The following is a 20,956-nucleotide window of genomic DNA, read 5'->3' as shown; positions in this document are numbered from 1 at the left end:
AATAACTGGGAGCAAATTGCTTTTTCCTTGCCTAGTCCAAATTATTCAGAGAATTTTTCTGCTGATTTTTGCTCTTCTGCCTTTCGAGAGCCTTTGCTCTTGAGCAGGGCCCGCTTAGCTCTGAATGGAAAGCAAACGTTGCCTTCACCTTCGGTGAACTTCGAAGCAATTGATTTTTACTGGCGCGAAAGAAAAGCTGCGAAGTGACAGCTCGTGGGCTTTGGGGAGGATGAGTTTTGCCATTTCAGGGCTGTTTGCAGGAGGACTCAGCCATCCCAGCAGCAAGACGACAGATGCTCTTTGCTCTCCTCCCTTCTCAGCCACCAGCCCTGGCCTCTCTCACACGTGGGGTCCCCGGCCCGGCGGCGGCTCCCCGGCCGCCCAAGAGACGCTTTAAGCAACCCATAATGGGGAGGACTCCGAGGGAAATCATTCCTGCTCGCTTTTGTCTGGTAATCTGAGGTCAAGAAAACAAACTGCTTCCTCTCCAGTGCCGTGGTGAGAAATGCAGCCAAGCCCCGGCACCCAGAACAAAAGCCGAGCTGGCACAAACACAGGAGCTCCTTAAATGGGTTTGCCACTCGCCGGAAGGGCTGCAAATTGAAGCGAAGATAAGCCCCTTAGCATTTCCCTTCTTTAATCCCGGCCTCATAAAAGCGGAGATGTGTTCCTATTCAGCGGGCTTTATACAGAGGCAGGTATTTCATTTACCCAAAAAACCCCTGGATCGGATAAATTATTAATGTTATTTATAAAGGCAATTCTGCCATTCAGCAACTTCTTTTGGATGCCTACGCTTAATCTCGCTGCTTAGCATAAGATACACTCCAGTTAAAAAGGCAAAATCACATTCCCTTACAAGGCCTGCAAAATAACGGAGCGCTGAGGTGCCTGGAAAAGGGTTGTAGTTTAAATTCCGCTCTAAAGACTAATACATTTATCAGTGGCAAACATAAGCCCTGATTTCCACTTGCTTGTACCCTCCCTGTGCTGGATGGGGCCTCACTCACACACGTCGAGAGCTCTTTAAGCTACTCAGCAACACAGTGGTGCTTATAGAGCCTCTGCAAGGCTGGGTGGTGGCTGGGTGGAGCCACAGGGGGAGAGGGAAATTGTGGGATCACAGAATCGCTGAGGTTGGAAAAGCCCTCCAAGGTCACCAAGTCCACCCTGTGCCCCATCCCCACCTTGTCCCCAGCCCAGAGCACTCAGTGCCATGGCCAGGCCTTCCTTGGACACCTCCAGGGCTGGGGACTCCAAACCTCCCTGGGCAGCCCATTCCAGAGCCTGACCACCCTTTCCAGGGAGAAATTCCTCCTGATGTCCAACCTGACCCTCCCCCGGCACAGCTGGAGGCCGTTCCCTCTCCTCCTGTCCCTTGTTCCCTGGTAGCAGAGCCCGACCCCCCCCGGCTCCCCCCTCCTGTCAGGGGGTTGCAGAGCCAGAAGGTCCCCCCGAGCCTCCTTTTCTCCAGGCTGAGCCCCCTCAGCTCCCTCAGCTGCTCCTGCTGCTCCAGCCCCTTCCCCAGCTCCGTTCCCTTCCCTGCACATGCTCCAGCCCCTCCATGTCTCTCTTCCATGAGGGCCCAGAACTGGACACAGCCCTGGAGGGGCCTCAGCAGGGCCAGCACAGGGACAGTCCCTGCCCTGGTCCTGCTGCCACACCATGGCTGGCACAGCCCAGGGGCCATTGGCCTCTTGCCCCCTGGGCTCACCTGGGCTCATGTCCAGCCCCTGGCACCGACACCCCCAGGGCCTTTCCCAACAGGCACTTCCCAGTCCCTCTGTCCCAGCCTGGAGAGATCCATGGAGTTTTTTGTGGCCCAGCTGCAGGACCCAGCAAAATAACCCTGTCCTCTCCCATAATGTGTCCTGTGGCATGTCCTGCTCTGGGACACCCACAGCCACGACTTCAGTCTCTGCAGACTGAGCCCTGAACCCACCCCAGGGACCAGGACATTGCCAAGGGCAGAGACACCACAAAAGGAATATCTAAGTGTCTCATTGAGCAGAGGGATGGGCAATGGAGTCAGGATGTTCAGAGTCCCAAAACAGTCCTCAGAGACCCTGGCAGAGTTGCCAGTATGGTGGCATTGTGGATCTCAGCCCCAGCAAAACCAGTGTAACACAAAACCATGAGGAGCAATGGAATAAACTATTGGGAGTCCTGGTGTATGGCCAACATCACCATTCCAGCCCCAACAGCGGGACATGATGGACCAGTTCCCATGGCACAGTAAAGCAGCACTCCTCCCATCAACAGAGCAGCAGTCGTGGTGTTAAATGCCCACACTGAGGAAGAGGAGAGCATATAAGAGATGTGCTCCAAGCCTCTAGGAAGGGAAAAACAGCTCCTTGCTCCCACATCAGGACTACAGCGGCATTACCTAAAACATATCCCACCCTGTGACCCCAAATACATCCTTGTCATTGTCACAGCACAGCCACCCACAGCCACCAGCCATCCTCCAAATCTGAGGGTAACACACAAGGCTGTGCATGGGAACTGCAGGAGCTTTGGAAAATCTCTCATGAAATGTTTTCTTCCCACAACACAAATGTTCCCCGAAATCCTTTTTTCAGCATTTTCCTCTTTCAAGGCTGCACAACAAACTGTTTAATTGAGCAGCCAGAACTGGCTGAGGTTTTGTTTCAGCACAATTTCACAGATCACAGAATGTGCTGAGTTGAAAGGGACCCACAAAGATCATCCAGTCCAACCCCTGGCCCTGCACAGGCCCAGCCCCAGGAGTCACCCCCTGTGCCCCAGAGGATCAGCCAAACCCTCCTGGAGCTCTGGCAGCCTTGGGGCTGTGCCTACTGCCCTGGGGAGCCTGGGCAGTGCCCAACCAGCCTCTGGGGGAAGAACCTTTTGCTGAGATCCAACCTGAGCCTGCCCTGACACAGCTCCAGCCATTCCCTGGCTGCTGTCCCTGGTCCCCCCAGAGCAGAGCTCAGTCCCTGCCCCTCCTCTGCCCCTGCCCAGGCAGTTGGAACAGCACTGAGGTCTCCCCTCAGTCTCCTCTGCTCCAGCTGAACACACCAAGTGCCCTCAGTCCCTCCTCACACCTTTTCTAATTGATGCACAAGGTCCTGGCAAGGCACTTTGGAGCACAACCAAGATCACAGATAGGAAAATACATAATAAAATGATAACCCATGGATCTTAAAGAGAAAGGAAGAGGAAAAAAGTGTGGTCGTCCCTGCCTTGCCTGGTTTTATTTTCAGAAAAACCACTCACAGGGGACAAGGACTTTTTCACAGAGCAAGGAAGAGTGGGAGGAGCCCAGGACAGGAAGGATTCATTTTGGGTCAGTGCCACTTTCCTCCCTCCAGACTACATGACATAAAAGAGGGAGAGCTCACATTAAAGAGTCATGAACTAACCCTGATGCTGGAAGGAGTAACACAGGGATTTATTCCTAATACCCTTCTTAACGAATTTCTCAAGCTTGTCTCTGTGGCACTGTTGCAATTCCATGTTTTAAGCCGCTGAGGTTTTGTTTGCTAAACTCACCCAACCTTCTCCCAGCAGGGTTATGACAGGAATATGTGTTTTCCATCGATGGCATCAGCCCTTGGGATGTTCAGGATCCCGTTTTTTCCCTGGGCTGGGTGGTGGGGCCGAGCAGTGGCTCACGGGTGGTTTGCCTTTGATCAGCCCTGAGCAGGGAGGGCTCCTGCAGCTGCACTCCGAGCTGGAGATGTCTCAGCCACGGGCACCACAGAGAAACACACTTTCATGTCAAAATGACTTATAATAAGATTTTAAGTTGGTTCAGGGAGCTGGAATGAAATATTTAAACCCAGCATCACAGTAGCATTTTATTCTCATGAAAATGCTGAAATGCCATTTGCAAATCAGAGACGTTTTAAAATTTTGCTTTGAAACAGCGGCGCCTTCGTGCAACTGTTTTGTGGCTTTTTTTTTTTTCCTTTCCAGGAAGAAACAAATCGTGGGGAAAAAAGCTGAGATATTGGCCATTTCCTCCCAAATCAGATGTCTGCTCTTCAGTCTGTGCTGGTGAGTCTGTTTGGAGCCATCATTCCCATTTGGAGCAGGGAGAATCAGCCTGGAGAGCAGCCTACGCTGTTGCATCCAGCATTCAAATTACATTACCTTTGTTTCTTCCACTGACAACGAGACATTTAGGCTAGAGAACTCCACTGGGCATTAGTGCTGCTCTGAAGGGTCTGCATGATATGAAATAAATGTCATAAAAGAAACAGCGAGTTCTGGTATAAAAGCACTGCTGCCCTACTTTTTTTTATTATTGGGGCAGTTTTCCCTTTCTTTAGGTACAGTTTATTCATTTGCAGTCCTTCATTTCCCTGTATATATATAATATCTTGTTAGACACAAGAAACCAGCCTTTCCTCAAGGCTCAGGTAGTTCCTTATCCAACTCCTTGCTGTCCCCAAGCAGCACATGGCTCTGGACAAGTGATCCAGAGCCACCCAAACTCTTCAGTACCTGGATCAAGATGATGTTTTGGGCCATACTGAAAATCAGTCTCTGCAATTGTCTGTATTTTGAGACATAAATTAAATTATTTTCAGTGAGAAAAGCAGGTTTTTAGGCAGTTATGGCCAAATTCAGCATTTGAGGTTCAAACTGTTATTAAGAAAAGGTTGTTCTATAACAGTGACCAAAATATAATCAAATTCAGTATCTTAGGATCAAAAAGCCCCAAATCCCTTAGGATGATGCCTGACTTTAAAAAAAAAAAAAAGATCTTGTGGTTTGTGTACAGTTTGCTCATGGGGAGGTTTTAATACAAAATTCAAAGAACTGTAAGGAGAAAATGTTGGCAAGCAGCATAAAAAACTGCTTAAAAATAACATACGAATGTGTCAGAAGAAATGTGTATCATTTATCCAAAACACTAAGGACCCAAAATAGCTGAAAGAGGAGCACAGCAGGAATAAGAAAAACCCTTCCAAGCTGAAGACAGGTCTAAACAGAGGGTGTACACATGTCATGATAGGATAATGTCACGATAGTATAAGATTTTAAGGCACAAAAGGCCAATATGGGAAGGACAGAGCTGGGAATTTTCCAGTTCTAGGAGAAGCTCTGGTGGTCCAAGGGGGTTCTCTTTGGATCAAGCTGTTCCATACAGAACCAACATTTAGGAAGGCAGCAGATCTCCAGCCTGCAAATGTTGCTCTGCTAAATCCTCCCTCAGAATTGATCCAAATGAGCCATTGTGAAGTCTCTCAGGAGTTGTAAATGCAGAGAAATAAGAGAAATAAAAGAAAATCATAAAATCAGCTTCTTTCAGCAGTGCAATAATCAGGAGCTCATACTGTCTCCAGCTGATCCCCGTTTCCCCCTTAGTTCACCCTTTCCCTGAGGGTTCAGGCCCTGCTTTTCTGATGATGATGCTCTCACAGCTCCTTCCAGCCCCCAAACCTGCACCAGCCTCTGCTGCTGCTTCTCTCAGAGCTCACCTGCACAGAAGGACCCCAAGGCAAGTAAATTCTCTCAGCCTGGAGAAGGGAAGGATTTGTGGAGACTCTGTAGCAGCATTTCAGTCCTAAAGGGGGGCTTCCAGGAAGGCTGGAGAGGGACTTTGGACAAGGGGGAATGGCTTCCCACTGCCAGAGAGCAGGGTTAGATGGGATATTGGGAAGAAATTCTTCCCTCTGAGCTTGGTGAGGGGCTGGGCTGAAATTCCCATAGAAGCTGTGGCTGCCCCTGGATCCATGGAAGTGTCCAAGGCCAGGGGCTTGGTGCAACCTGGTCTAGAGGAAGGTGCCTCTGCCCATGTCAGGGGGTGGAACAAGATGATCATTAGCATCCATTCCAAACCAACCATTCTGTAATTCCATGCAATCTGGCTGTGATTCCTTCTGCCCTAAAAGCAGACCCTGCTCAATGTTCCCACCACACTGATGGATCAGCACTTAAGGCACAGCCACACCTGGAAAGCTCCACACAACTGAGGGGTGTTTGCTTCTGTGCCTTCCTCCCTCACCTGCCTCTTGCTGCTTCAAGCAGGGAGGCAGAACCCCTGTGAGCCTCGTGCAGGTGATCAGAGGGAATTGCTCTTCCTGGATCCAGCTCCTGCCTTTTGCCTGCTGGGAAGCTGCCAGGGAGAGGGGAGTGTAGGCACAGAATGAATAGCAGAAGAGATTGCAGGTAATTATGTTTCTTAAGCTGTTAACAGGATTGGCCATTTGATAAATGAGAGGATTTGGGAATGTTTTGTCACTGACAAGCCATTGTAAGATCCGAGTGGAAAGGGGAAGGTTTCTCTTGCGTAGCAGGAACAAGAAGGAAATTCTCCCGGGATGTTTATGCACCATGAAATCCAGCTGAAACCTGGGTGCCAGCACATGGAGTTGAAAGAAGAGATACAGGAATCCTGCTGAAAAAAACCCACCAGGTCTCTTCCATGTGCAATTAATTTGGTTTGGGTGCCCCTCCCTTGCCCCCAGAGGCTTCTGTTCTTTTATGGTGAGGCCCCACCTCCCTCCATATGGAATTTGGTGGCACCAGGGCCCCTCTAATCCCTCCATCTACTTTTCAGCACTCTGAATCCCTCTGTCTTCCCTCTGGTCCCCTCAAGCTCTTGGTTTGCTTTTGTGTTCCCAGCTGAGCTGGAGAGGCAAGAGGGAAACCAGCCCTGCTCTGTTGGTCCAGCTCCAACAATGCCCCTCGGGTGGGTTTGGGCACCCCTGGAGCCTTTCTGTTTCTTTTCCAGTTCTCTTGTTTGATGTGACTTTCAGGGGGTCTCAGAGCTTTCAATCTGATTCTGGTGCCCCCCACCCCTGGAAATCCTTGCTTTGGTGTTCTCAGGAGCTTTCCATGTGCTCCGTGGGCCCTCAGGACTGTTGGTCTCATCCCTCAACAGGGAGGGAAGGGCAGGACCCAAGGCAGCTCCTGTTTGTGTGTAAGAACAAAGGAAAAGGAGAAGGCTCTCCCAAATCTCCACCACAGCTTTTGACTTCTTTGCTTCACCTATTTTTTAGCAGCAAAACTGATGCAAGAGCTGTGGAACAAGCTGAGGACGAGGAGCAGGGCAAGTCTTGATCTCTCCAGAGATCAAGTAAACAATGCCCTGAATAAACTAAAAGTCATCTCAGTTGTGGCTTGCTCCACTTCTGATTTCCAAGAAGAAAACCATCCCAGTGTGATGCCAGCACACTTGATTCCTGCTCAGCACTTCCTGTGGTGTGACCCCCCTGCAAGGGCTGCAGGAAACAGGTTTCACAGACCTTTCCTCCTGTGGCAGCTCCTTAAGGGGTAAATGAAGGCAAAACCCAGTTCCTGCCCCTTCAAAAAAGGTCTCTGGAAAACAAGGTCACTCACTCTGTGCAGCTCAAGCTGAAGTCTGAAATGCTGCCCCAAGCAGCTGGTGGAGGGCAGGCATGAGGTGAAACAGCAGCTATTCTTAGTAAGAAACACTTAGGAAAGCAGAGAAACAGCAGGAAAGGAACTCCAGGCACTTTTCCTCTACAAACCATAGGACTCAAAGCCCTGTTTTCACCCAAGCAGGAGCAGATGTGCCCACTGGATTTGTGCCCACTGGATTTGTGCCCCCTTCCTCCAGCACCCCCCAGCCAAGCCCAGGGTTTCCCTTCTGCACACACAGAGGAGACAGAGCTCCAGTCACAGCTGGGCAAGGCAAAACCTCTCCCAAAGCTCAGCCAGAAGCCCAGGGCAGCCATGGGCACTCAGGTGCCACACTGAATGGGCTGTAGCTCAAGCACAGAGGTGACTGTTCTTGCCAGCACAACTGGGAAAGGAAGATGGTTTGCCAACCCCCTCCTGGGGCAGCACATGGATGAGGGAGAATTCCCAAAGTAACCTGACCCACAGGGGCAGCCTTGGCCATTTATAAAGCCATTTATAAACCCCTTGCCAGCCTTGGAAACTGGAGTGGTCAGGAAAAGCTTTCACCTACAACGAGTAGCATCTGACAAGGGAAGCTGAGCCAGTGCCACCTTTGGTCAGAGCCAGCCCAGGACATTCCCACAGGTACCCCCAGTCCAGGAGATGGTCCCAGTCCAGAAGGCAGCTCCAAACAGCCCCAGTTCAGCAGCCCCAGTTCAGTTACCCCCAAACAGAGACTGGGAAAGGAACTCTTCAGCTCAGATTTAACTCTGCTCCTGCTTGTTTAACCCACACCAGCTTTTCCCATGGGGACAGCACAGTCCAGCTCCCACAACTGCAGGGCAGGACTCTGTGATTTCACTGCAGAGACCTGGAAACAACCCCACTGCCACCACCTCAGTTGTGGGGGGCCCTGCAGACGCAGCTGGGATCCCCCTGCCTCTGGCACCAGCAAGGGATCCCCTCCAGGTCCCCTCCCCTGGACCTTCTGGGCACAGCTGACTCCCCAAAAATGGGGTACAGAGGCCCCCAAAGCCTTGTTGATGTTTAGTTTTGGTCACTCACCACTTCAGGACACTGACATGACGTTTCCCCTGCCCAGATCCTCCCTTGCTGCCCACATTGCCAGAGCTCTGCTCCCACCAGGGATTTCTGAAGCTTCGTGGCAGCAAAAAGCATCATTTGTGCTGGAAGAAAAGCTCTTCACCAGTAAATGAGGGCACATCAGAGCAACACAGGTCTCTCCCACACCCCAAGGCCCAGGTTAGCCTCCTGCCATGCAAACTCCAAACTAAAAAGTGCTTTTTGGGAATGGGACTGCAGGTGAGGAAGAGCCTAAAATCCCAGCAGCTTCCCCAGATGGAAGGAGCTCTCCCACTACAGTGCAAAGCTGCCCATGGCAGCTCCATTCCCACCTTTTGGAGAAGAGGATGATGCTCCTGGTGCAGTCACTCCTGGGCTCATCCACCCTCCTCTCTGCCACTTATCCCTGCAACCCAAAAGTGCCACAGACCCTAAGAGAGCACCAAGCATCACACACAGAGGAGTTCAGCTCCCCATGTCCCAAGACAAGTTGGGAAGAGTAATACACCAGCAATCTCTTTGCAGCCCCCCAGACCCTCACCCTACATCCTCCACACCGTGTGCCAGCACATTTTAATTGTGCTGTAGAGTCCAGGCACCTTCACAGCCCCAGAGAAAATCCCTAGATAAAAATGTGAGGGGCTAAAGAGCCTCAGGCAGGGAGGGAGAGCCTCAAACTACAGCATTGGGTGAAAAATGGGAAGAGCCTGTGCCAAGACAGAGGGATGTCTGACCCTGGGAATGGAGAAGCTGCTCCAGGTCCAAGGTGAGATAATTAAAATTATTGCATTTTCCAGAGACAGAAAGAAAAGGACAAGCACAGAGCCCTGATGCTGTAGCTGCTCCAGAGGGGCAGTGGGAACCTAGAGAGGGCATGGATGGAGGGGAGAAAGGAGCCAGCCAGCAAGGCCTTGGAGGTGAGACAATTAATTGGTTAATTTTTCACAGAGGAGGGAAAGGCAATAAAATCAAACTTGCTTTCAACAACATATAAAGAGAAATACAAGGACTTGAAAGGGCACAGGACAGACTTACAAACATCGGGGCTCTTTCCCTTCAGCAGTTGTTTCTGGAAAAGAAGGAAAAGCCCCCTCACCTCCATCTCTCCCACCAGCAGCTCTGCACAACCAGAGCAACAAACCCCACTGGAGGATGTGGCTGCTGCCTCCAGCCCTCAGTGCTGCCCTTGGCCTCTCCTCAACCACAGCAGCTCCTGCTGCAAAAATCACACGGTCACATTCTATTCTCTTTCAGTAAAACTGAGGTAGCACTAAGAAAAGAGCTGCAATTAAACTCCTTCTTTTTCTCCCTCCATGTCCACCAGCACCCCCGCCAGTTCTAGTGCTGGAAACCTTCTCTCTTTCAATTCCCCCTGTGGTTCTGTTCCAAGATGTGAGTTCCCTTCCCTTGGAAGTGCTCAGTTCCAGATTTGTGTGTGTGTTTTTCCATACCAAGGTCTGTAAGTAACTTTACTCCAATCTATTTATAGTTTTTTGAAGTCACTGCCCAGGTTAAGCTCCATGTAGTGGTCAGAACTGGACACTGAGATTAAGGAGGGACTTTGGGTTTGAATGTTTGCAAAGAGAAAAGGGAGGAATTCAAAGTATTTTCTTCATTTCAAGTGATTTTGGTGACCCCCAAGCCTTCTCTGTGGCTCTGAGCACAAAGCAGAGCCCTCTGTCTCAGTGTCTACCCCTCCAAGGCTTCTGTGTCCATTATGGGTTTCAAAACTTGTGTCTGAATATTTTTATGCCCCATGGAAAATCAAGGTACCAGAGAATCCTGGAATGGTTTAGGTTGGAAGGGACCTTAAAGACCATCTAGTTGCAACCCCTTAATTAAAGGGCTGTCTTAGCAAATAGACACCAAGTTGGAAGCCTTTAGTGAGATCATGAGGCAGCATAATCTGAGGGATGAGCAAAATGAGATAGGAAAGAATTACAATTTCAGAGAATCATGGAATGGTTTGGGTTGGAAGGGACTTTAAAGCTCATCCAGCTCCAAAGCCACCTTCCACTAGCCCAGGTTGCTCCAAGCCCCGTCCAACCTGGCCTTGGACACTTCCAGGGATCCAGGGGCAGCCACAGCTTCTTTGGGGAACCTGTGCCAGGGCCTCCCCACCCTCACAAGGAACAATTTCTCCCAATATTCCATCTAACCCTGTTCTCCTTCAGCTTAAGACTATTCCCCTTGTCCTGTCCCTCCATCCCTTGTCCCCAGTCCCTCTCCAGCTCTCTTGGAGCTCCTTTAGGGCTCTAAGTTCTCCCCAGAGCCTTCTCTTCTCCAGGTGAACCCCCCCAGCTTTCCCAGCCTGGATACACAGGAGAAGTGCTCCAGAGGAAAGCCCAGCCAGGGCAGCATTCCTGGTGCACCAGCTCTTTTCCAAACACTCTTCAGCCAAGGCTGGAAAGGCCGGGATGGTCCCTCCCTCCGGCACCGCAGCACTCCACAGGATAACTGAGATTCTCGATTTAATCTACTGGAAAGAATTTTGAAACAACGAGAAGGGAGCCCCATGAATATGCAGCAAATACAGTGGGGCCCTGCTGGCTGCTGCAATGGCTCATTACTGCTGCACAGCCCAGCCAAGGATCCTGAGCTGCTGCTGCTGCTCTTCCCAGGGAACGTGCCTCGGTCGGACCATCGGAGCAGCGCGGAATGTGTCACCCCATATGGTTTGCCTGAAGAGGCTGTTTCACTTAATGGTTCTCATGTTTCCATGGAGTCTCAATAGTCCCCAGCAGACACTCACTGGAGCACTCTGGAGCAACCTTGGTACCAGCAGAGTGCTGGGTACTTACAATTAGAAGTGGATTACAGAAAAATAATAATGAAGTTGAAATTTGAAGAGAAGGATGCACGAAATGTTCTCCCTGGAATAAGGTTGGTACACCTAACTCCCCACGATTTTGGTTTTTTTTAATGGCAAGTGTCACTCACAAAATAATTTTATGTGCCTGAAAAAAATTAATCAAAATCACTGGAAGGAAAGCGGTGCAAGATTAAGTATCCACAAAATACGTCTGGGAACCAGAGACCTCTTGGCAGAAGGGATGGAAGGAAGGAACTGGGACTCACATTCCATCTGCTAATAATGAAAATGAAGAGATACACTGGTGTGAGAACAAGGGAAAGGTTCACTAAGGAAAAGCCCTGCAGCTTGGAAGTTATAAGGAAAGAAAGCCATGGGGCTTTAGGGTATAAAGAACACAAAAATCATCCTACTCAAACAAACCAAAGGGCCTTGGACTCTCTTTGCTCACACCTGTAGTGGCTGCTATGGGAAAACCTTAAAGCAGAGGAGAAAAATATATCCCTGGAAGTGTCCAAGGCCAGGTTGGACAGGGCTTGGAGCAACCTGGGCTAGTGGGAGGTGTCCCTGCCCATGGCATGAACTTGGAACAAGATGAGCTTTAGGGTCCCTCCAACCCCAACCATTCTGTGGTTCTGTGATTGTCTGGCAGTGGTGTCAGGTGGGAACAAGAGGTCACAGCTCTGATCAAGGAATGAGGCCCCTGCCATGTCGTGAGGAGGCCCCAGGCACAGGAGGGCCTGGAGAGCAGGAATGGCTTTGGAAAGAGAGGGCAGATGGGCCACCTGAATTTCAGTGATCACAGTCCCTGTCCTGCTTGCCTTCCCTCCAGCCTGCTGGTGTTGTCCCAGGGTGTCTCTCTGGGTGGGGGAGCACAGGCAGCCCTGCCTGGACAGAGCTTTCCCCACCTGCTGCTGGGGAAGAGAACAGCATTCCAGGATCCTCATCCCCTTCTGTGGCCTGGGATCTACAAATAATGAGGTTCATGGTAACAGTATGATATTTTCATCCTTTATAAAGACCTTAAATACACTCAGTCTGAGCACACAGGCTGTGCTGGGGGTCTCATGTATTTACTGCCAGCCTTGGCTGGTGCTGGGCTCCATTCCACCCTCTTAACAGGCATCACTCTTGAACAAGCACCAATCTCTCCAGCTCTATTTTCCCTGGTCCCACCTGTGCCTGTTCAGCTGTTTCTGCTTCTCTTCCTACCTTGCATCTGTTTGCCTTCCAAGTCCTCCCACCTGCCTTGGTTCTGAGCTCTGGCAGCACCAAGTCTGGCTCCTCTGCTCAGCACTGCAGGTAAAACCTGCACCAGGAGTGGTGCCCGTTGTTGGACAAGGTCTCTGTAGGTACAGAGCTGAACATACTGACACAGAGGGAGACTCAGGACACAGCAGATTTCAAAGGAAAAGAAAGAAATGCATATTTTTTCACTGGGGTTATTCCCTTCTTAAATTTCAAGCCCTTAATTCAAATACTAAGACTCTGATTTGTCAAAAGTGGATTATATGGCATTGCTGTTGGGGGGTTTATTTATATACATATTCAACATTAAACACAGAATCACAGGTTTGGGTTGGAAGGGACCTGAAAGATCATCCAGTTCCACCCCCTGCCATGGGCAGGGACACCTTCCACTAGCCCAGGTTGCTCCAAGCCCCATCCAACCTGGCCTTGGACACTTCCAGGGATCCAGGGGCAGCCACAGCTTCTCTGGGCAACCTGTGCCAGGGCCTCCCCACTCTCACAGGGAAGAATTTTTCCTGTATATCTGACCTAAATGTCCCTTCCTCCAGTTTGAACCCATTACTCCTTGCCCTATAACTACAGTTCCTGATGAATGACATATAATAACTTATAATACAAAGAGATATGTATGTATTTAAAACATTGGGAAAATGGTATCTTTCTCCTAATCCTCTTGCCATTTTACCTGACACTCTAAAAAAATATGAAAAATATCACAGAGTCAAACACTCAACATGAAACCTTAAAAAAATTGACTGATTTAGTCAAAGTTTTGTAGTGACATCAGCAAAGGAAAACAAAGCCTGAAATGTCAAACAGCAGAATGACACAGAACTGGGAGTAAATCAATCACCAGGAAAACTCCTGACCTATATGAACAGGAGCAGGAAACAAAGGAACCTCAGCCTAAAATCCATGGCTGACAGAGCTTAGCACAAGAAAGTTATGTTTGCAGAAGAAATCCTAGCAACAGTACAGGGTCACTGCTCGGTGCAGGCAGGAGAATTGGGGAGGATTATGCAGAAAATGCAGAAGTGTTCAAACAGACTTTTAGTCGGTATTTGGAAAGAAGGATGATTTGCTTTCATTGCTTGAAGATGATGAAATACTTTCCAGTCTATTAGTAACCGAGAGAGATGTTGGAACCCGTCAGCAATGAACATTTTTAAATCAGCAGGCTCAGGAGCCCCAGCACTGTTGGCAGAGGAGCTCTGGGGCTGCTGATGGTGAATGTTAATTGCAGCAGATCTGTAAATGCCCAACTTATCAAAATCTATTAAACCCAAAGGGAATCAATGAACCGTCAGAGGAAAGAGCAGCTCTGGGTCAGAGCAAGGGAAGGGATTTTTTTCATCCTATCTGTCATTAGTGTAACTTGGAGTCACAGAGAATCACAGGCTGGGTGAGGCTGAAAGGACCACAGTGGGTCATCTGGAGCCACCTCCCTGCTCCAGCAGGGCCATCCCAGAGCACATGGCACAGGACTGTGTCCACATGGGAATATTTCCTAACAAACCAGAGCCACCGTCTCTCCCAGGTTTGTTTAACCTGACAGCTCTGAGGTACAGAGGTGTCACTCAGACCAAATTTTTTTTCTCCAAAAGACAACTTTGACTTCTGGGCTGGACTGAAACCCACTGGAGGCAAGAAGATCAAACAAAAAAGGGATCTTGGCTCAAGCCCTGCTACATCACTGCCCACATGCCAGTTTTCTCACCAGGATATAGTTTTTGTGAAGCTTTTCCTGAGGTGTGACTGGGCACGAGAAGAGCTGGATTATGGCCATAAAATGTCCCAAAAGGACACACAGAAACCCAGGAGTGCTGAGATGTGGCTCTCCAAGCCAGGAGCACTCCCTGTCCCAAACACACAGGGATCCACACCTCTGTTGGCTTCAAGTGCCAGCAGGAGATTTACATTAAACAAGCTTAACTCCCTCTTCTTTCTAGTAAGCAGAATTAGAAGGGAAGTGAATTAAATCAGTGTATACTTTACACCACTGTGTGAGTTACTCACAGGTCTAAATGGGGCTAGGAAGCCTTATTAGTACCAGATTCTCTTCTTGCTTCAGGGGAGCACCAAAGACATCACAAAAGAACAAAACTTTGTCTTTGGAACACAGTGATGTTTTCAACCCCTCCCAAAGAGCATTGTGCTAAACAAGCTTGCTCATAGTGGAAGTTGTAATACTCTGTTGGATCTCCCATTAATGTAATGAGGCCTCACTGGAAACAGAAGAGCAGAAAAAAAAAAAAAGATTAATCAAAATCCTAAGTGAATTTATTTATGGATCACAAAAAATGTTTCTGGAATATCCAAGACATGGTCAAGGGATAAAGTTAGATCAAGTTTGGATTTATCTCGATTACCTAACCTGGCATTAAAATCCTTTCCACTGATCAGCAAACAGAGGGATAAAAAGATTTCAGAGACATTATGTAGGTCTGGAATAATTCCCAATACGGGTTCCTATAAGAAGAGGAATTGTGGGAGGAATACAAATATTAATCAGAAGAAAAGGTTCTAAATTGGGAAACTGCTCTGGCAATGAGACAAAAGGCTAAGTCATTAGTGTAACAACCTCTAATCCCTATCAGAGCAGCCAGTCTCATGACAGAGATGGACGTGAAATGGCTTTCTCCATAAATATTTCAGTTTTGATTAATTCCAACATTCTATGTCTGGACGTAACAAATATGTTGTGAAACATATCATGAAAAAACAGAGACATTTGGCTGAACAATCCGAAACCGTGTAGAAAACTCATTTTCTAGGAAACGGAGAAACACATTTTAAAGCTGTTTTCTTCTTAACTTGATGCAGAAAATTCCCCGGTGCCCAACTCTTTAAAATAACTTCTGCCCAAAAAAGCAGCCTATCTAATTAAGTCCAGAACCATGCTACCGTTTTGACCCTGATTTCCATTGGCAACTCCCTGACAGGCACCAAAATACCTTATTAAATTTTTCTAGGGATGGCAGTTTGGATTTATTAAAAAAAAAAAAAAAAAAAAAAAAGTAAATATTTTCTAGGTCAGAAAAGGCAAGAAATGGCAGGAACAGTCCTGCAGTCCCAGAATTCACACTGAGCATCAGGCAGTAAGCTCGGAGTCCTGCTTTGGTGACAAGTACTCATGTAAAGCAGATCATCCCTACCCAGAGACTGAAGCACATCCATATGCATAGCAAAGCTCCCAGATTACTCCCAGCACTCTCTTTTTCGCCTGCAATTACAAATCTTTTCCTTTCAGAGGCTGTGCCTGTCTAAGAAGCTCCTGTGACAGTACAACTGTGTTGGGGCTACAGACAGAAGTGGATCAGAGTGGATCCCAGGGAAGAATATGTTTTGGGAAGAGTATTTTTTAGGCAGCTCCTCCTGTCCCAGGTTCCTGGGCATGATCGTGATCCAAAGGGACTGGGGACAGAAAAGGGTGAAAACTGCTGGATTCTCACCCTGGCAGTGGAAGAAATGGACCTATAATGGTGGTCTGTGATTGAGGTGCTTAATAAAGCAGAATTTCCTGTAGGAGAGGGAAGTTGCAGTGCTCTCTGTGACCAGGGACAGCAGCCAGGGAATGGCTGGAGCTGTGTCAGGGCAGGCTCAGGTTGGATCTCAGCAAAAGGTTCTTCCCCCAGAGGCTGGTTGGGCACTGCCCAGGCTCCCCAGGGCAGTGGGCACAGCCCCAAGGCTGCCAGAGCTCCAGGAGGGTTTGGCTGATCCTCTGGGGCACAGGGGGTGACTCTTGGGGCTGGGCCTGTGCAGGGCCAGGGGTTGGACTGGATGATCCTTGTGGGTCCCTCCCAACTCAGCATATTCCATGATTTTATGGTTTCACCATGTTGCAACTCGACCTACTTTACAATAAAGGATATAAAAGTTGCCATCAAATTTTCCCTCACTTAAAGGTTTTCCACTTCTGACGTTATTATGGGCTTCTTATGTAATGCTGAAGTGTATTTTGAAGACAGATGCATTAGGTTCCAATTTTGCTTTTAAGTAGTGCTCCCAATCTAATTAAATCATCATTCCCTGAGTTTGCACCCTGCAGATGAGCAATGCTGCTTTCCAGAGCACTCCATGTCCTGAGCACTGTGAGCCAAATTCACGGCTGCCTAAGCACACAGAAAATACCTGCAAGCATTTAAGAGCCAGGTGGAAATACCCTGGGGAGAGTCAGCAGAGTAACTCAAAACAGAAACAAGTGTTTCTCTAAAGCATGAAATGAAGGAGGAAAATATATCTGAACAAACTGGAAAATGAAAGCAGGATTGAAAGAGGAAAGTTTGGCACCACTACACACAGTTTTATACCAAACTAAACTGAGCTACAGGGGCAGCCACATTCATAACTCAGTTGTCCCCCATATCAAAGAGCTGCCTCTCCACAGCACTGCATATCTTGTCAGCCACTCCTGAGAGCCAGTTCATCCAAACTCTCCCTGTTTGGGTCATTTCTGATGGCATTCAGGATCCCCTCAGTAACAGGAACTTCAGGACAGGCTTCCCAGGGCAGTGGTGGAGTCACCACCCCCGAGGTGTTCAAAGAACGAGCAGACGTGGTGCTTTGTGACATGGTTTAGTGGGCATGGGATGGCAATTCTGGAGCTGTTCAATCAAAGGTTGGACTTGATGGCCTTGGAGGTCTTTTCTGCCCTTAATGATTCTGGGGTTCAATGACTGAAACACCAGAGAAACCCAGAGAGTTTGGACAGAGGGAGCTGACCCAGCTGAACAGGGGTTTTAGCAATTCCAGCCTTCAAAACCCACCAGAGCATTGCTCTGGCAAAGACTGGAGTCAGCAGGGGATTCCAGGACCTCCATTTCAAGCCCCAGGCAGGAGTGTATCCAGGCAGGAGCCCTGGGAGCAGCTGGACTGCTCGTGGCCTCCAGGACTCCTTTCCTTCAGGGAGCTCTGAGGTGCTGGAGATCATGAGCTGCAAAAGCTGTTCCCTGCTCTGGACATTACCTGGGCTAGTGAACATCGGTTTATGGCTATCAGCAGTCTTCCCTCTTTTTTAAAATTTCTGCACAGGATTTCTCTCCCTCCCTTTCCTTCTCCTTCTTCCAAGTCCATGTTGGAGCATCCCACACTTCTGCTCCTGAGATCCCAGTCGTGGTTCTCTCCTCGTGGTGCCCCACTGACACAAGGACAGATGGTGGTTGGGTGCACACCAGTTTCAGGCTCACAGTCTCTGTTCTGGCCTAGAAATTGCCTTTATTGTCCTCCTTACCTGCCTGGAAGTCCTTCCCAGGTACCTCCACCTGGCTTTTGACAGCTGAAGGAGCCTCCCTAATTCCGTTTGGCAGGACAGTGACTTCCCAGCAGCCTCCCAGCAACTCTTAATTCATTTATACTTTTGACCTCCACAACAGCCTCAGGCAATAAGTTCTGCAATTTAATAATCAGTTATATGAGAATGTATGACTTTCTGATTTAGACCTGATGCCCTATAATTTTATGGGTTATCCTTAACTTCTCCTATTCTTAAAAAAAGTAGCCACCTCCTCTTACTGTTTCCTAACTCATGGTCTCTGTCCCATGGCTGACTGTTTTCTGTCCTGATACAAAACCCATTCTGTCCTCATCTACTTTCTGTGGGTGGAATTCAGATTAAAAAAAATTGATTTAGTGCTGGAGTTTAGGTATCTACCTCATAGATTGACACCTACAGGTAGAAACCTAAATTTAGGTGTCTAAATCTCTGAGCTAAATAACTCCCACCCACCCTTTTTCGTTCTATTTTGTTCTGTGTGAAGACAGGATGAACAGAACTGCGGATATTAATCAATAGGTGGGTTTGCCAAACATTTATACAGTGACATAATCACATAATGGTGTTTTCCTGTTCCTTTTTCCCTTTTCTAAAAATGTCTCTCATTCAGCTGGAATGTTTTATTGCTGTGGCCGTTGTACCAATGTTTTCATGGAGTTTTCCTACAGCAGCTCCATTTCTGGGTGATAACAACGTTCTGTTCAATCCATAATTGAGGGAATACAATATAGGATTGAGTATGTATATTCCCAGACAAACTACTTTGCATTTATTAGCGTTGACTTTCCCATTCTCTCCTGACACGGTCCCTCACTGCCACGAGAACCATCTGCTTCTCTTCCCAGGGTCAGCCTGGGCTGTCTCAGCTCATTTCTTGTCATCCACAAACTTTATCACTGCAATATTCACCCCCCTTTCCGAATCCTAAATCAAAGAGTTGCATGACTAAGCTGCAGAGTTCCTTTCACCAGGAAAACCCATCTTTTCTCCCACTTTTTGTCCCATTTTGTCTCCATCTTATTTACTTACAAGAGGACATCTTATTATCCCAGCTTAACTACTTTAAGAGTCTTTGAGGAAAGACTTATTGACATTTGTTTGGGAGTCCATGAGCACTTTATCAACGAGATCAGCCTTACCTACAAGCTTGTTGACATCTTCAAAGAGTTCAAATAGATTTATGAGACACAGGCTCCTTCTGCAAGAACTGTAATGACTTTTTCTAAATAAATCACACTTATGAAATTGCCTGCTGGTTCTCTTCTTTATTATTGTAGTTTTTACCCACTTATTCAGTTTGGAAGTGAGATTTACTGATCTCTGCTTTTCCACATTTGTCCTGGAGACCTTTTTCTCAAGGCTGAAGACACATTTGCCACTTTCCATCCTTCTTGCAGTGTGGTCAACTTAAATGACACTTTTCATGCTACATTTAGCTTTCTCTTAATCTAGTGTTTGAGGTCTTTCAGAACTCTTGATTGAGTATCATCTTATCTTGGTGCTTTCTGACTGCTCATTTTATTGATTTGTTCCAGAATGTCCTCTGCTGGAACTTCATTTAGGGACAATTCCTCATGCTCTCCACGGCTTCACCACTAATGCACCCCTTTCCAGCCTTCCTCTGTAATTTGTTCCCTATTATTACAGTTTCCTACCCTTCTGCCAAGTTTCTGAGGCATTTATTATGTCAATAATTTCCTTTGAAATCAGTCTAGTTCACCTCTTTTGGGCTTCAGAGTTACAGCCCTTGTATAGATATACTTTTACATTTTTTATTGATCTAATTGCCCATTTTTCAAGGGACCTGCTTAGCTGGGGCTTTAATTGCCAAGACCATTCTTTGCTATTTCCTTCCTGTATGCTATTGATTTCAGTTCTTCCATTTTTCTACATTACACGAATTTCCTCATTTCTCTGGAAGAGCACTTGGATCTGGAGCCATGTGCAGTTGTTTATTTGGTGAGTTTCCACAACTGTCAACTATAAAAATACCTCATTGCTTTTGAATGTTAAAGCCTAGTTTGCAATCTAGTCCATGTTGATTTATGTAGCTTATCTCTCTTGTAAAAGCCACCTCACCAACGACTCAGAATCTGCTCGTCTGGTACCGTGAAAATTTATAACAGTGATTCCACTTTCAAGTGTCTTTCCTATTCACTCCTCTCCTCAGTACCCACATCACTCTCACCACCAGCTCCCTCTAGCACCAAGTGTGGACACAAAAGTCCAGCAGAGCCCTCAACAGCACTGTAGAAAATGAGATTTTCTCCCGTGTTTTATAATACATTCCATTAACACCTCCCAGTATGAGACTTCTGTGATTGCTCACTCATGTTTAATTTTTTATTTTCTCTAATTCCCATATCTGTTCCTGGCACGCTTCAGGCAGACAGTTGTACCTTTTTTTAATATATTTTGGTAGATGTTTCCTCTTTCATAAGTGTGCCACAGAGCACTTGTTTCTATCCGTTTGTTGATTTCTGCATCACTGTCTCTGGTTTCTCAAGCTCATTAGAAATCTGATCTTGACCTTCAAAGTGCACCCCAGTTTCTCCAAAAATTTTATGACTTAAAACATAGAGGTCATTAATTTAAAAATTGCATAGAACTGGGGACAGGACACACACAGGCAGGGCTGCAGTAAAACAGCCTCCCAGTCACAGGGACACGTTGCCACCCACGTGATCACCAACCATGGGAAGGTCAACAAGGGGAAGTGCTGGATTCTGTCTGGGATGGGGCAACCCTGGGTGTTTGTACAGACTGGGAATGAGAGGCTGGAAAGCAGTGCTGGGAAAGGGCCCTGGGGGTCCTGGTGGTGCCAGTTGTCCCTGAGTCAGCAGTGCCCTGGCAGCCAGGAGGGCCAACCCTGTCCTGGGGCATCAGGGAGGGGATTGTCCAGCTCTGCTCTGCCCTGGGGCGGCCTCACCTCAACACTGGGGCAGTTTGGGGGGACACAATGGAAGGAAGGGATTGAGCCATTGGAGAGTGTCCAAAGGAGGGACAGGGAGATGGGGAAGGGCCTTGATTTGAAGGTGTGTGAGGACACTGAGGGCACTTGGTGTGTTCAGCTGGAGAGGAGGAGACTGAGGGGAGACCTCAGTGCAGTTCCAACTTCCTGGGCAGGGGCAGAGGAGGGGCAGGGACTGAGCTCTGCTCTGGGGGGACCAGGGACAGCAGCCAGGGAATGGCCCCAA

General features: G+C 48.1%; 1 long non-coding RNA gene across 1 annotated transcript in view; it reads right to left on the bottom strand.

Annotated features, from left to right (window-relative positions):
- Positions 1 to 3,910: 3,910 nt before the first annotated feature.
- The window catches only part of LOC116794259, a 42,056-nt gene continuing 25,010 nt past the window's right edge, over positions 3,911 to 20,956 (bottom strand). Inside the window, exon 4 of the long non-coding RNA XR_004359737.1 lies at positions 3,911 to 4,193. This is a non-coding gene — a long non-coding RNA (uncharacterized LOC116794259). The remainder of the gene's footprint in view (positions 4,194 to 20,956) is intronic.

This window comes from Chiroxiphia lanceolata, chromosome 15 (assembly GCF_009829145.1).
Source record: "Chiroxiphia lanceolata isolate bChiLan1 chromosome 15, bChiLan1.pri, whole genome shotgun sequence".
NCBI lineage: Eukaryota > Metazoa > Chordata > Aves > Passeriformes > Pipridae > Chiroxiphia > Chiroxiphia lanceolata.
This window is presented reverse-complemented; position numbering and strand designations above follow the sequence as displayed.